Genomic DNA, 15137 nt, shown 5'->3' on the forward strand with positions numbered 1-15137 from the left:
AGCAGAATTTAGAAGCATACAAACAGGGGATTGGATATAGAGATCTGGTGGTGGTAGCTGTGTGGAGTTGTACCCCTCCTATCCTATGGTTTTGTTAGTGTCTCCTTTTTAAAATTAATTAATTAATTAATTAATTAAAAAAATGGCTGTGCACCACCAGGTTCCCTCATCTATTTGTTACTTTCAAGGGAGGGACACCAAAAGACTAGAGCTCTGCCTAGTATTGTGATACTTCCAAGTAGTGGTGAGGCTTGAACCCAGGCCACATGCTTCAGATCTAAGATCTTGAGTCTCTCAGGTGGTAATGGTTAGTTTAAAATGTGCCAAGCATTTGCACTAGCATATTTAGAGAGCTGACTCAGTAAAGCATAGAAGAAACAAATATTCAGAACCAATTTTTTTTCTCCTTCATAAAACTGGGATCTCGGGCATCCACAATTTTGCTACTTCATCTTGCTTTTGCATTGAGATACATAGATAGATGATAGGTAGATAGATAGATGATAGATAGATAGATAGATAGATAGATAGATAGATAGATAGATAGATAGATAGAGATAGACAGAACAAGGGAGAGGGCTGCATCTTGTGTCATAGCAGCAACAGAGTATTGCATATCGATGGAAAGGTATGCACCCTATCTGGTGAGGAATCTCCTTGGCTTATTTTTTTTCCCATCAAATCACTTTTACTTACTCCCAATAATTAAACTGGTCCCCAACTTTCCCCTCTTGCCTCTCTGACTTCCTTCCATCTGTAAACTTCTTCTCCTTCTCCTCCTCCTCCTCTTCTTCTTTTTGGTCTTCTTTTATTAATGATTTAATAATGGTTTACAAGATTATTTATTACAAAGCTATAGTTCCACACAATACCCACACCAAAGTTCTGTAACCTACCCCATAATACCATAGTTCCCACAAAGTCTTGGAGATAGTTTATACTATTAATCTTTCAATAGACTTGTTTATGTTTCCCTCTTGCTTAAATTCCATCAGCAACTCTTTATCCTCTAAAAGATAAAATTCATGAATTGATTCCTGGCTATTTTCTTTAATAGGCTTTCACTAATCTTCCCAGCATGTTCTGTTTTCTAGTGCTATTAAACAGCTGGGACTCCTTGGATAAACTTTGCCTTTTTCTTTATATATTTTTTAATCTGAATAAGTTCTTTTCCTGAATAAATAAAACTATTATTTAGTGTGTTAGAATACAAATTCTGCTTCTGGTAGTGATGAAATAGCTTAATTAGATTAAGGTACTGAAGATAATAATTATAAATTCAATTCCATTCCAACTTGAATGAACTATTTTAAGTGAGATAATCCAAAAAGAGAATAAGTACCAGATGATCTTACTTATAGGTGAAATTTAAGAAATGACAGAGGGGTCAGGTGGTGACATACCTGGTTAAGTGCACATATTACAATGTGTAAGGACCCAAGATCAAACCTCTGGTCCCCACCTGCAGGGTGAAAGCTTTGCAAGTAGTGAAGCAGGACTGCAGGTATCTCTCTTCCTATCTCCCCATTCCTCTCAATTTCTCTCTATTTCTATCCAGTAAATAAACAAAAATAATAAAAATTAAAAAAAATTATTTTAAAAAATGACAGGCAGTGAAAACAAAGTGAAACTTAGACTGAATGTAATGTATTGCAACAAAGCATTTGGAAAGGAAATGAAGAGAAAGGGTAGAGAAGTTGTTGGGTTCCTGGTTCATGACAGAAAAGGATCTAGATTGGTAGTGAGTGTTCTACACACAACTTTCACAGGGAGATAAGAAATTATATCCATGCATTAACAAATGTATTAATAATACATAACCTCAAAAAATGAGAAATTTTCAAAAAGCAGTTTATAACTACAGTGAATACAACATTTAGGAGATAACATATTATAAAAATTATTCTAACAATGCAAAAAATTTGAAAAGATATGCTAAACAGAAGTTTGTTGGGCAGAAAGGAAAAAATGCAACAGGTGGTAACGAATCTATAGGAAAAGATGAAGGTCTGTATAAATATGAATATGTAGTCAAATATTTTAAATAAAAATATCAATATACATAAATATGTATTTGTTTTACTTTTTATCAAGTCATTATTATTTGTAATTATTAGTGGCACACAAGATTGTAAAATTACAGGATATAGTCACATAAAATTACAGGATATAGTCATAAAGTTCTGTGTGCCCACCCTTCCAACATTAACTAACACAGCCTCACAAAGTCTTAGAAACAGTTTACTTTTGTATTTTTTTTCATCAGTTCATGTGTGTCAGTTTTCTAGATTCCACATTTGAGTGACACCGTCTGGTAATTGTTGTTGGGCATTACACCAGCTCCTCCCTGATCCATTGTTTGATGCTGTGGTCTATTTACATAATAATTGTTTTGCCTGAGACCCGCCCTGCCTGCAGGGCATTGGTTTAATCCCTACTGGTTATAACCTTCACAACAACTGGAGACCTGCCCTGTCTGTAGAGCACTGGTTTAATCCCCACTGGTTAGATGGAAGCTTGCTATGTTCGCGCTCTTTCCCTTCTCTCTACCCACTCTCCTACATATATCCTTTTCTGACCTACCACTCCCGCTTCAGAAGATATAAATGCAGATCAATAAAGCCAGCATGGCATTGTGTTCCCACTCAGTCATGAGTTTCTGGACGTCTCTCTCCCGCCCGCGAAGCTAGCCCGGCAAATTGTCTTTCATCTCTTTTTTCCACTAAGCATAATCACCTACGGTTCTACTCATTTTTTCCCAAAGGACGCAATGCCACTTTTGGCTACAGAGTACTAATCCATTTGATATATTTTATTTATCCATTCACAAAGAAGCAGTAATTGTTAACATGTTACATATTTATAATGTGAATAGCTGTTACATGTATAATAGGAACAACAAAATGAAAAAGATGTAAGGGTCATTATTAGAAAGTTTCCTTTCGAAAGAGAGAGAGAGAGAGAGAGAGAAGGTCAGTAAAATATAGTTTTCTAGGAGACAGGGAAGAAATACAGTTAAGATTCTAAGAAATAGAACTTTACAAACTTATGGTTTACCTTAGTCTCCTTTGTAGAGGTTATAGCTATCCTGGTCTTTTATTCCATATAGCATTTTTTTTTCTTTAAACTCTGTGTAAAAATGAAATCATGATTATTTTTACTCTTCATTGTGTTACTGAGATCAACCTACATTGTCACATGGAGAAAAAGTCCATTTAATAGCTTGGAAGAGGGCACAGTAGATAAAATGTCTGACTTGCATGCATGAGGTCCTGAATTAAGTCCCTGGCATCACATATACATCTGTGATGCTCTCCTTGCTCTCTCTCATTTTCATTAATAAATAAATATCTTTTCTAAAAAAAGTTTCCTTTATTTCATGTGGTATAATAAAACAATGATATAATATAGATTGCTAATTTAAAGATGCATATTGTAGATTCTAGAACTAATTTGAAAATAACAGAATCATTGGAATGTCAGAGAGTCATGAAATAAAATACAATTAATTCACTTAACATTGATAGGTTCTTAGAAATCGTATCTTTAAGCAAAATACATATAGCAAGATCAATTTTGTCATAGGCTGATTATCATAATGAGTGCAATTACTAGGACACTTTATAACCACAGGAGAGCCATATATTTAATGATATTAGAAATAATTTGTGTTTGTTCATTCATTTACCTTACATCCTGCTTATTCCAGTTCAAGGTCACAGGTGGTCTGAGGTATAACCAACAGTTCAGGACACATGTTGATGCTAACTGTGTACAGGATGCTCTTCCATGCAGGGTAAAACACATATCTCCCCCCACCACATACACACACACACACACACACACTCACTTATACTGAGACCATTTAACCAATCCAGTTAATTTTTTTTAACTTTTTTAAAAAATTTTTTAAATTTATTTTATTTATTTATTCCCTTTTGTTGCCCTTGTTGTTTTATTGTTGTAGTTATTATTGTTGTTGTCATTGTTGGATAGGACAGAGAGAAATGGAGAGAGGAGGGGAAGACAGGAGGAGAGAAAGATAGACACCTGCAGACCTGCTTCACCGCCTGTGAAGCGACTCCCCTGCAGGTGGGGTGCCGGGGTTCGAACTGGGATCCTTATGCCAGTCCTTGTGCTTTGTGCCACCTGCGCTTAACCCGCTGCGCTACAGCCCGACTCCCGAATCCAGTTAATTTAATTTGTACATCTTTGGGACAGGGAAGAAAATGGAGGAGCATCCTCAGAGACAATCCACGCAAACAAAGCAGAATGTGTAAACACCATATGAAACATTTTTTTCCTCATAAGATTTTGTGAAATGATATTATTAGAAAACCATTGTATTTAAAGTAAATTATCTCTTTTTTTAATTGGATAGAGATAGAAAGAGATGGGGGGGCAAAGATAGAGAAGGAAAGAGACACAGAGACAACTGCAGCCCTGCTTCACTACTCATGAAGCTTTCCACAGCAGGAGGGGAGCAGGGGCTTGAACCTGGGTCCTTGTACACTATTATGTGTGGGCTTAACCAGGTGTGCTACTGCCTGGCTCCAAGTTAATTATCTCTCAAAGATTCCAGAAAGTAAAGGACAAAGAAGTCAAAAGGAGACATGATCAGATGAAAAAAAAACAGTAAAATGGCAGATCAAATCATACTAAATAGAAATTACTAAACATCTAAAAGGCAGAGATCTTTAAACTGATTAAAGAAAACAAAACCCAGCGATATGTTTCCTATGCAATATACTTTAATTAAAAAGACATGCACAAACAGATCATAAGTTAGGTCTGGAAAAAATATATGTGCATATGGTAATAATAAGAAAGCTGGCGTGTCTACAATAGACATTGGGTAGAATAGACTTTGAGATAATAAATTCTACCAAATATAAAGAGGAGTGTTGAAAATGAGAAAAGTATCAGTATCAGAAAAACATAAGATTAGAAAGATGTATGATGATGTGGCCTGGGATATTATGTAGTGGGTAGAGATTTGAACTCTTAAACATGAAGTAACAACTTCAGTTCCTGGCATCACGTGTGCCAGAGTGATGCTTTGGTTCTTGCTGTCTCTCATTAATACATACAAATTTATATATATATATATATATATATATATATATATATGATTATAATAGAAGCATTTAAAAATATATAAAGAAAAAACTGACAGGACAAAATTAGACCAATCTACAGTTACTTTTGGCAGTGCTATCACCACCTTTTTAGTAGAAATGAACAAAAACAATCAGCAATGATATATACAAAAAATGGACTTTATAGATCATGTTGACCTAATGACACCATTAATCATTGGTACATACATTTTGACAACTACAAAATAAAAACATGAATTCCTTTCAAAAGAACATAAAACATTCACCAAAATAATAATCCATATGTTGAACCAAAAAGTTGAAGGGTTTATAATACAAGTAATTGAAGCACATAAATTAGAAATAAAACAATTATTCAAGATTGAAATTTTTTTTAATTTTTTATTTTATTTATTTATTCCCTTTTGTTGCCCTTGTTGTTTTATTGTTGTAGTTATTATTGATGTTGTTGTTGCTGGATAGGACAGAGAGAAATGGAAAGAGGAGGGGAAGACAGAGAGGGGTAGAGAAAGACGGACACCTGCAGACCTGCTTCACCGCCTGTGAAGGGACCTGCCTGCAGGTGGGGAGCCGGGGGCTCGAACCGGGATCCTGACGCCGGTCCTTGAGCTTAGCACCACCTGCGCTTAACCTGCTGCGCTACAGCCCGACTCCCTCAAGATTGAAATTTTATAGGGTATGTTCTTTGACCAAGATACAGCTACATAGAAAATCAGTGCCAACCAGTATCTTTAGAAGTAATAAAATTCAAAATATTTAGAAATGTAGAAAACAATATTTCATAACAACTCATGGATCAGAGAAATAAGGAAATTCTCACTGGCTAATATACAAATTATAGTACAGTCACACAGTGGAACATACTTAGCATTAAAATAAATTATTGCTACACAAAACAGTATAAAAGATATCTCAGTCTTTGAAAGAAAGGAGTTGAGTGGACTAGAGGGTGGCACATTGGATAAAGCATTAGACTCTCAAGCATGAGGTCCTCAGTTTAATCCCCGGCGGCACAGGTACCAGAATAATGTCTGGTTCTTTCGTTCTCTCTCCTATCTCATAAATGAATAAATAAAATATTAAAAAAGAAAGGAAGGAAGAAGCTGAAAGGCTCAGAGGTGATTAAACACACACATTATAGTGCACAAGTACCCAAGTTCAGGTCCCCAGTCCCCACCTGCAGGGGGGAAGATTCACAAATGGTGAAGCAGGGTTGCAGATGTCTCTCTGTTCCTTTCCCTTATCTCCTCCTTCCCCTCAATATCTCTATCCAATGATAAATAAATAATTAATTAATAAAAAAAGAAAGTTCAACTGTGAAAAAAAGAAGCTGATATAATATAATTTTGAAAACTAGGTAGAAGATGCCATTTATATGAAATTTTATGACACAAAAATAAGAGGACTTCGAAGAGGAGAAGCATCAAAAAAATACAAGCACAGCCTCAGAAGTTCCAGTACTGGGAGAAATACAGATTTTAAAGAGAATAGGGAAGGTTCCTTACTGTCTTACGAAAGCACTAGATAATATTATAAACAAGTTATTTGGGAGCTTGAAAATCCTGAAAATTTTACCTGAAAAATCCCATGGTTAGGAGTTACTGTGCCATATATGACCTCAACATAATTTATGCTATTAAATTCTATTTATAAATAACTATATCTTAGACACTGACAAGACCAATTTATTTTAATCAACCTGGTCTAAGATTGTCGGTTACTTAGTATTTGGAAAACAAAATGTTTTTTTTTTAGAAATACTTTAACAAATTAAGCTAAGTGTCAGAATTTGAAAGATAACAAACTTGAAACATTAATGCTTAGACTGAAATTTAGGTATGTAAAGAATTTGAGACATTAAATCTATATTTTTACGTGACATATTGAATAAATAGTGACTTATAAAATTATAAGTTTATAGCAGTATAGCTTAACACCCTTCCCACCACCAGAAACTATCAAATACTTAGAGGAAAATATTGGTGGAACACTTTTCCATTTAAATTTCATAGGCATCTTCAATGATACAAATCCAGTTGCAAAGAATACTAAAACAAAAGTAAACCAATGAGACTACATCAGATTAAAAGCTTCTGCACAGAAAAAAAAAAAAAAAACACACCCAAACAGACTCCTCACAGAATGGAAGAATATCTTTGCATGCCATACATCAGATGATATATATATATATATATATATATATATATATATATATATATATATATATATATATATATATCAGGCTATGCAAAAATATATAAAATATATCAAAATATATAGCAAAAATATATGAATAGCTTACCAAACTCAACAAGAAAACAAATGAATTCATTCATGTGGAGAGGATATGAACAGAATATTCACTATAGAAGAGATATAATCAGGAGTTGGGGGGTAGTAAAGCGGGTGCACGTGATGCAAACACAAGAACTGGTGGAAGGATCCCGGTTTGTGCCCTGGGCTCCCCACCTACAAGGGAGTCGCTTCACAAGTGGTGAAACAGGTCTACAGGTGTCTATCTTTTTCTTCCCCTCTCTGTCTCTGCCCTCCTCTCCATTTCTCTCTGTCCTATCCAACAACGATGACATCAATAACTACAACAATAAAGCAACAAGGGCAACAAAAGGGAATAAATAAATAAATAAATAAATATAAAAAATTTAAAAAAGAAGAGATAAAGTCATCAGAGAAATGCAAATACAGACAAATGAGATACCACCTTACCCCTATGTGAATGTCATACATCAGAATAAACAGCAACGACAAATGTTGTTGAAGCTGTGGGGACAAAGGAACCCTCCTGCACTGCTGGTGGGAATGTAAATTCATCCAAGCCCTGTAGAGAACAGTCTGGAGAATGCTTACAAGTCTGGAAATGGGCCTATTTTATAACCCAGCAATTTTGCTCCTGGGGATATATTATAAAGAGTCAGACACATCCATCCAGAAAGATATGTGTATACTTATATTCATAGCAGCACAATTGGAATAAGCCCAAACCTGGAAGCAACTTAGGTAGGTGTCCAACAAAAGATGAGTGGCTGACTGAATTGCAGTATGTATATATGGTGGAACACTATTCCGCTATTAAAAATGGCCAGCTTTCTAACCCTTTTTCCAGCTATGACATCATCCCCAGACAATAACTTGGGTCCACCTGTTTATCAGGTGTCAGGCTCAGAAATAAACTAGCATAGTCATGGGACCTTTGGAGTATAAATAAAATAGGCTTACTAACTAACTTCAAAACGGAGACCCCAAATTTTCACCTGCAATATTCCAGCCTTTAGGTTCATGATTAGTCAATAATTTGTTTGGCTTTATATGTTAATTCTTCTTTCAGCCACCAGGTTCCAGATGCTACCATGATACCAAACAGACCTCCCTGAGCAGACGACCTCACCAATGTGTCCTGGAGTCTCACTTTCCCAGAGCCCTCCCCCACTAGGGAAGGAGAGAGACAGATTGGGAGTATGGATCCACCTGTCAATGCCATTGTTCATCAGGAAAACAATTACAGAAGTCAGACCTTGCACCTTCTGCACTCCATAATGACCCGGGGTCCCTACTCCCAGAGGGATAAAGAATAGAAAAGCTATCAAGGGAGGGGATGGGATATGGAGTTCTGGTGGTGGGAATTGTGTAGAGTTGTACCCCTCTTATCATATATATTTTTTTAGGGTTTCCTTATTATAAATAAAAATAAAAAAATAAAATACATACATAAAAAAGAAATATGAAATTACCCTAGGTAGTTAACAATTGTTTTAGAATGATATATTAACACATTTTCCTGAGGATAGAAGGATGTTCTGACAGAGCACAGACCATGGAAGGCTGAAGCCAACCACTCTAATCAAAAACTGAACCTTCAATATATCACAGAAAAAAATATATTAGTAATTATCCAGAAAAAAAATGGGGGACTCCACCTTCTCCAACCCATCTTGGATGGTGCTTAAAGGAATCGTGTTAAGTGAGATAATCAGAAAGAGAAGAATGAGTATAGGATGAACCCACTCACAGACAAAAGATGAGATATATGAACAGAAGGGAAAACAGAAAGCAGAACTTGGAATAGAGTTGGTGTATTGCACCAAAGTAAAGGACTCTGGGGTTGGGGGAGTGTTCACATCCTAGAACAGGATAGTGGAGGAGGACCTAGGTGGGAGGTTAAAATGTTGTGTGAAGGGAGCTGGACGGTGGCACAGCAGGTTAAACACATATGGTGCAAAGTGCAAGGACCTGCATAAGGATCAGCTCAAGCCCCCGGCTCCCCGCCTGTAGGGGGGTGGATTCACAAGTAGTGAAGCAGGTCTGCAGGTATCTGTCTATCTTTCTCTCCCATCTGTCTTCCCCTCCTCTCTCGATTTCTCTCTGTCCTTGCCAACAACAAGGACATCAGTAACAACAATAATAATAAGCATAAAACAATGAGCAACAAAGGCAACAAAATCAATAAAAAATAGCCTCCAGGAGCAGTGGATTCATAGTAATGCAGGCACCGAGTCCCAGCAATAACCCCGGAGGCAAAAAAAAAAATGTGTGAAAAACTGAAAAATATGACACATCTACAAACTATTTTAATGTCAACTGTAATCCATTAATTTCCCCAATAAAGAAAAATAAAAAAAGAATAATGGCAGCTGGGAGTAGTGAATTCTTAGTGCCAACACCAAGCCTCAGCAATAACATTGGTGTCAATAAAGGAAAAATAAATAAATAAATAAATATTTTAAAAGAACAACATAAAGGGAAACACACAGGAATTTGGATTGGGTTTGGAGTATTGCACCAAAGTAAATGACAATGGGGGGAAGGAAAGAATTTTAGGTACATTTGCTATGAATTTAAACTTTAAATTCATATCAAATATATAATAATAAATTTAAAGATGAATTTAAAACTTTATTCTGGTGAAAAAACAGCTAAATGACAAAGTTAAAAATATCTTACAGAGTATATAATCAGAAGCCATTAAATATATAGTTTTGTGGTCCGGGAGATGACGTAGTGAATAGAGTATTGAATTCTCAAGCATGACTTCCTCAGTTCAATCCCCAGCAGCACATGTACCAGAGTGATGTCTGGTTCTTTCTCTCTCTCCTCCTGTCTTTCTCATAAATAAGTAAGTTCTTAAATAAATTACATATAGTTTTCATAAGAGCTAATATATGAGCCCATTATCACTAATGTTCATTTTACTGTTTAGAATATTCAGTGGATCAGATTAGTTACTTAGAGAAATTGTGGTGCTGGGGGTGGGCAGTGACACACCCAGCGGAGCACACTTGTTAGTATGTGCAAAGACCCAGGTTCAAGCCCTTGATCCCTACTTTCATTAGGGAAGCTTCTCAAATGGTGAGGCGGTGCTGCAGGTGTATCTCTTTCTCTGTCCTCTACGTCCCCTTCTCTCTGGATTTCTCTGTCTCTATTAAATAAATAAATAAATAAATAAATAAATAAATAAATAATTTTTTAAAAGAGAAATTGTGGTATTGAAAAGTTAGTGTAGAAAGTTCCTTTTGATGGACAAAGGCTTAATAAAACTGTCTCAACTTTATCTTGGGCCATCAAGGAATTATCTGTGGGACCAGGTAAAAGTAAGAAAAAGATCAAATAAAGCAGTGTGTGTGTGTGTGTGTGTGTCTTTAGATAATATACTACAGATTTTTTAAAAGATACATTGATGCTATTTTTAATTCAAATCTTCAATAAACAATCAAATACAGTATTTTTTTTCTGAGGAAAAAGACATAGTTTGCCAAGGAGACTAGTTCGTTCTTATACTATCCTCATTATGAATATTCCATTAGACATGTGTCCTTCTGTTGTCTGTATGCTATAAAACTCATTACGAAATATTTAGTGAACCTCTAGTAACAGTGAAATAAATTATGTATTGTTGAGAAAGCTTTTCCTTGGCTTCATATTGTTTTACCACCACTGGTTTTTTTTGTCTGCTTGTTTGTTTTCAATTCTCTTTCCACCTTGGCCTCTTCTCAAATTGATGCTATACATCACTTTGGGTTTTTAGAATGCTTGCCTTTATTTTTTTTTTTAACATTCAACTATAAAATTTATGTCACCACAGAGAGGTGATTTTTTTCTAAGAAAATAGTCAATGATTTTTTTAAAAAAAAGAAATTCTACTTTTACTTTAAAATTGGGACAAGACATGGAAATGTTACTATGCACAAGGACCCTGGTTCAAGCCCTAGTCCCCACTTGCAGGGGGAAATCGTCACAAGTGGTGAAGCAGTATTGCAGATCTCTGTTTCTCTCCCTTTTTGTCTCCCCCTCGCCCTCTTGAATTTTTGGCTGTCTCTATGCTACAAATAAAGATACAAAAATATTAAAAGCCACAATAGGAACCACAAGGTTTTTTTTTTTTTAGTCATAAAAAAGTAAAAGAAGCAGGCAACATTACTTATTTTTTATTTTTATTTTGTTAGTGATTTAATAATGGTTAACAAGATTGTGGGATAAGAGGGGTACACTTCCATACAATTATCAGCACCAGAGTTCTGTATCCCATCCTCTCCATTAGAAAGTTCCCTATTACTTATCCCTTTGGGAGTATGAACCAAAGATCTTTATGGGGTGCAGAATGTGGGAGGTCTGGCGTCTGTAATTGTTTCTCCACTGGACATGGACATCAACAAGTCAATCTATACCCCCAGCCTATATCAGTCTTTCCCTAGTGAAGAAGGGCTCTGAGGAGGAGGGGTTTTAGGACATCTTGGTGAGATCATCTGCCCAGGGAAGTCAGGTTGGCATCATTGTAGCATCTACAACTTGATGGCTAAAAAGCATTGATATAAATCAGAACAAACTGTTTGGTGATTAGGAATATAAAGATAAGATTATAGCACATGAGATTTGGGGTCTTCATGTTGGAAGAAGCTAGGAAGTCTATTTTAGGTATATTCTGATGGGTTTGTGACTTAAGTGCAGGTGGACTAAAAGTATTGCCTGGGAGGATTGTGTCATACTTGGGAATAGGACCAGAAAGCTGAATCAGGACAAAGAGTAGCTCTCAAATATGGGAAAAGTATATAAATACTGTAAACTGTAAACCCCATGGATCTGACCCAGAACCCATTTCTGTTAGTATTTAGTGCAGGAACCTGTGTAACCTCTGCATCCCTGTCAGTCTGAGCTCACATTTCCATGGTATAGTGAGAAACTTTCTGAGTTGCCCTCATTTCAGGACTGGTCTTCCCAAGTGGCAGAATATGTTGACCCAAACTTCCTCTAAAGAGTGGGGCAATTTGAACCACTGTTATTCTACATTGAGGGCAAGGTATTGTAGAACCCCACAAGATGTTACCATTGGAGATGACCAGTGATGGTAGAGAGAGGCATCTGTGAAAGGTCTAGGTCTATCATATGTATGTGGGAATCCCAGGATTCCCTGACTAGGGCTCCAGATGAAGGTTGGCCTGGTAGTGACCAAAAGGGCCATCATTAAACTATGCTGGTCTCTTGCCCTTATCCACCATTTGTGGTCATTACTTTATCTGACAGGGTTAGGCTTAGAGTGATTGAGGAAAGTGAATTTGGAAGTAGGTGAGGAGGGTATCTAGGTTTAAGTAGAGAATATTTGATTAAGTACACTATGGTGTTCTTTTAGGTCTTTCTACTTACTTGCTATATTTATTGAGTCACTGTAGGCTATTGCATACTGTTACTTTAAGGTATATATTTCCCCTAACTTATGGAGACATGTGTACATGTGCCCTAGCTCATGGATTCTGGTCTATATCTAGGTACTTTCTTAATAGGAGGTGTGACACCTGAAATGGAGCTTAGGAGTACTATGAGCTAGGAATGTCTCACCCAAATATTGGAAATAGAGGGTTGACATCCCAGGCTTGGTGTTTCTAAACACCTTCCAAAGTGAAACATGTAGAGGTGGCACTGGTTGCATTGATTTGGTTGAGATCAGCAAATGTAATAACAAATGGTATGGATCAAAACAAGCATGAAGGAAAATGAGCAAAGCCCCAGAGGTTTCATACAAGACCTTACCATGATTGATGTCATTTAATACTATTTGCAAATAACTATCTTACATACTGACAAGACCAGTTACTTCTTGTCTCCCTGGGTTGAGATTGTATATGATTTAATGTTTTGAAGAAAAAAATATATTTTTAGAAATTCATTAAGCATTAAGAAAAAAAAAACCCTCTATAAGCAGTAAATAACTTGAGCCCTTTCAAAGAGTTGAATATAGAGATGAGATTCAGGAGATTTAGAGTTCAATGTGAAGTCCAAGAAAAAGTAACAAGCAATGCTCATTTACAATTAGATATTGTACTTTAAATGAAATAATTTATACTTTGGATAACAGTATTCCCCAAGCACAACAATCAGGGTTCAGTAAGCCTGGTCTTACAAAAGTGTCCAAAAATACCATTCAGAAGCTAGCAGCTTTTCAAATAACAGGAGGTAAAGCATCTACAGAAGCTCTTTAAAGCTGTCTACAGGAAGGCCCATAAGATTTAAAAGGTTATAAACAATCAGACACCTTATAACAGACTAGAAAGAGAGAGACGGCCGATCAACAGGAGAGATAACAAAACCAGAGAAAATTTCCTAGCTGTAGAGCAAAATTGGGATGGAGAGTTGGGGGAAAGCAGTGATAAGACTTTGGGAGAGAGGGAAAAGGAAAACTAAATGCACGAAAAAAAAAAAATCAGTCTTTAGTTGCCCTTTCTAAAGATCAAGTTGACACATCCAAGTATACTTTATATCTGATTTTCCTTATTTTCAGCTGGTAATATGTCTTGCTTACAACGTGTTACCAAATGTCTTTTCAGTCTATCCAAAGAGCATTATTTTCTAAAGATTTTCTCAGTATTTTCCTCAGAGACACATTTCCAGACAGCCTGTTTCTCATTAGCAGAAATAAACAGGAGTGTGTTTACAGCACAGCACCAGACTTAAAAGAATTCACTTTTCCTGGGGAAGCTGGCCAGGGAATTAGCAGAGCTTTAACTTAAAGGAGTGAACTTCAGTACACGTTTGTGACATTAAACAGAATATTAGTTCAGTAATATAGCCTTTAAAAATGCTAATGACAAAACTCCTTGTGTTCCAAATACAGTTTTATTTTGAACATGTTTTTAATTATTATTTTTATTAGTGACTTAATGATTACAGGTATATAGTTTCACATTACATTCACCACAAAATCTCTGTGCCCTCTATTACTTCCATAGTTCTCACAGAGTCTTAGAGATTTTCTTCTTTTCTTCCCTTTTCTTTCTTTATTTCTCTCTCTCTCTTTTTTTTTTTTGGCAAGTTCATGAGTCTCAATTACCTCTATTCCTCAAATGAGTGAAGCCATCTGGTAGTTTGACCACAGTTTTAAAGCAGATATAACATGCAAATCTGTTTATGTTAAACAGATATAAAGTGCAGTGATTAAAAAATATTTGACTTTTGATCAACAAATACTAACTGCCTACTGTGAGTAATACCTAGAATGTGAAGATGCATAAGGCATTTTTAACATATAGGCTAATATTAATCCAACTTGTATAAATTAAACCCTTAGAAATCACAATAAAATACTGTTTTAAAAGAGTTTTGGAGAAAACAAAGTGAGTTAAGCCAACTATAGTTAGGATTTAATTGTGGAAGTCAACGAGATCATCAAACATAGTGATTGAAAATATTTATCAGTATGTTGATGAAAGAACAGTGGTTTTTACCATTATAAAATGCTACTCAACTGCCCTGACTACTGTTGGAAAAATCAAGTGGGTCCATTTAAGGTTAAACAAGTGAGAGTTTTATTAATAAAAATACTGTGAACATGAGGGAAGAAGTCTAGCTAAGAAAATAGGAACAAGTGGCGCGGTGGATAAAGCACTGTACTCTCAAGCATGAGGTCATGAGTTCAATTCCCTGGTAGCACATGTACCAGAGTGATGCTTGGTTCTTTCTCTCTCTCCTATCTTTCTCATGAATAAGTAAATAAAATCTTTAAAAAAAAAAAAAAAA

The sequence above is a fragment of the Erinaceus europaeus genome, chromosome 2, assembly GCF_950295315.1.
Source record: "Erinaceus europaeus chromosome 2, mEriEur2.1, whole genome shotgun sequence".
Taxonomy (NCBI): Eukaryota; Metazoa; Chordata; class Mammalia; order Eulipotyphla; family Erinaceidae; genus Erinaceus; species Erinaceus europaeus.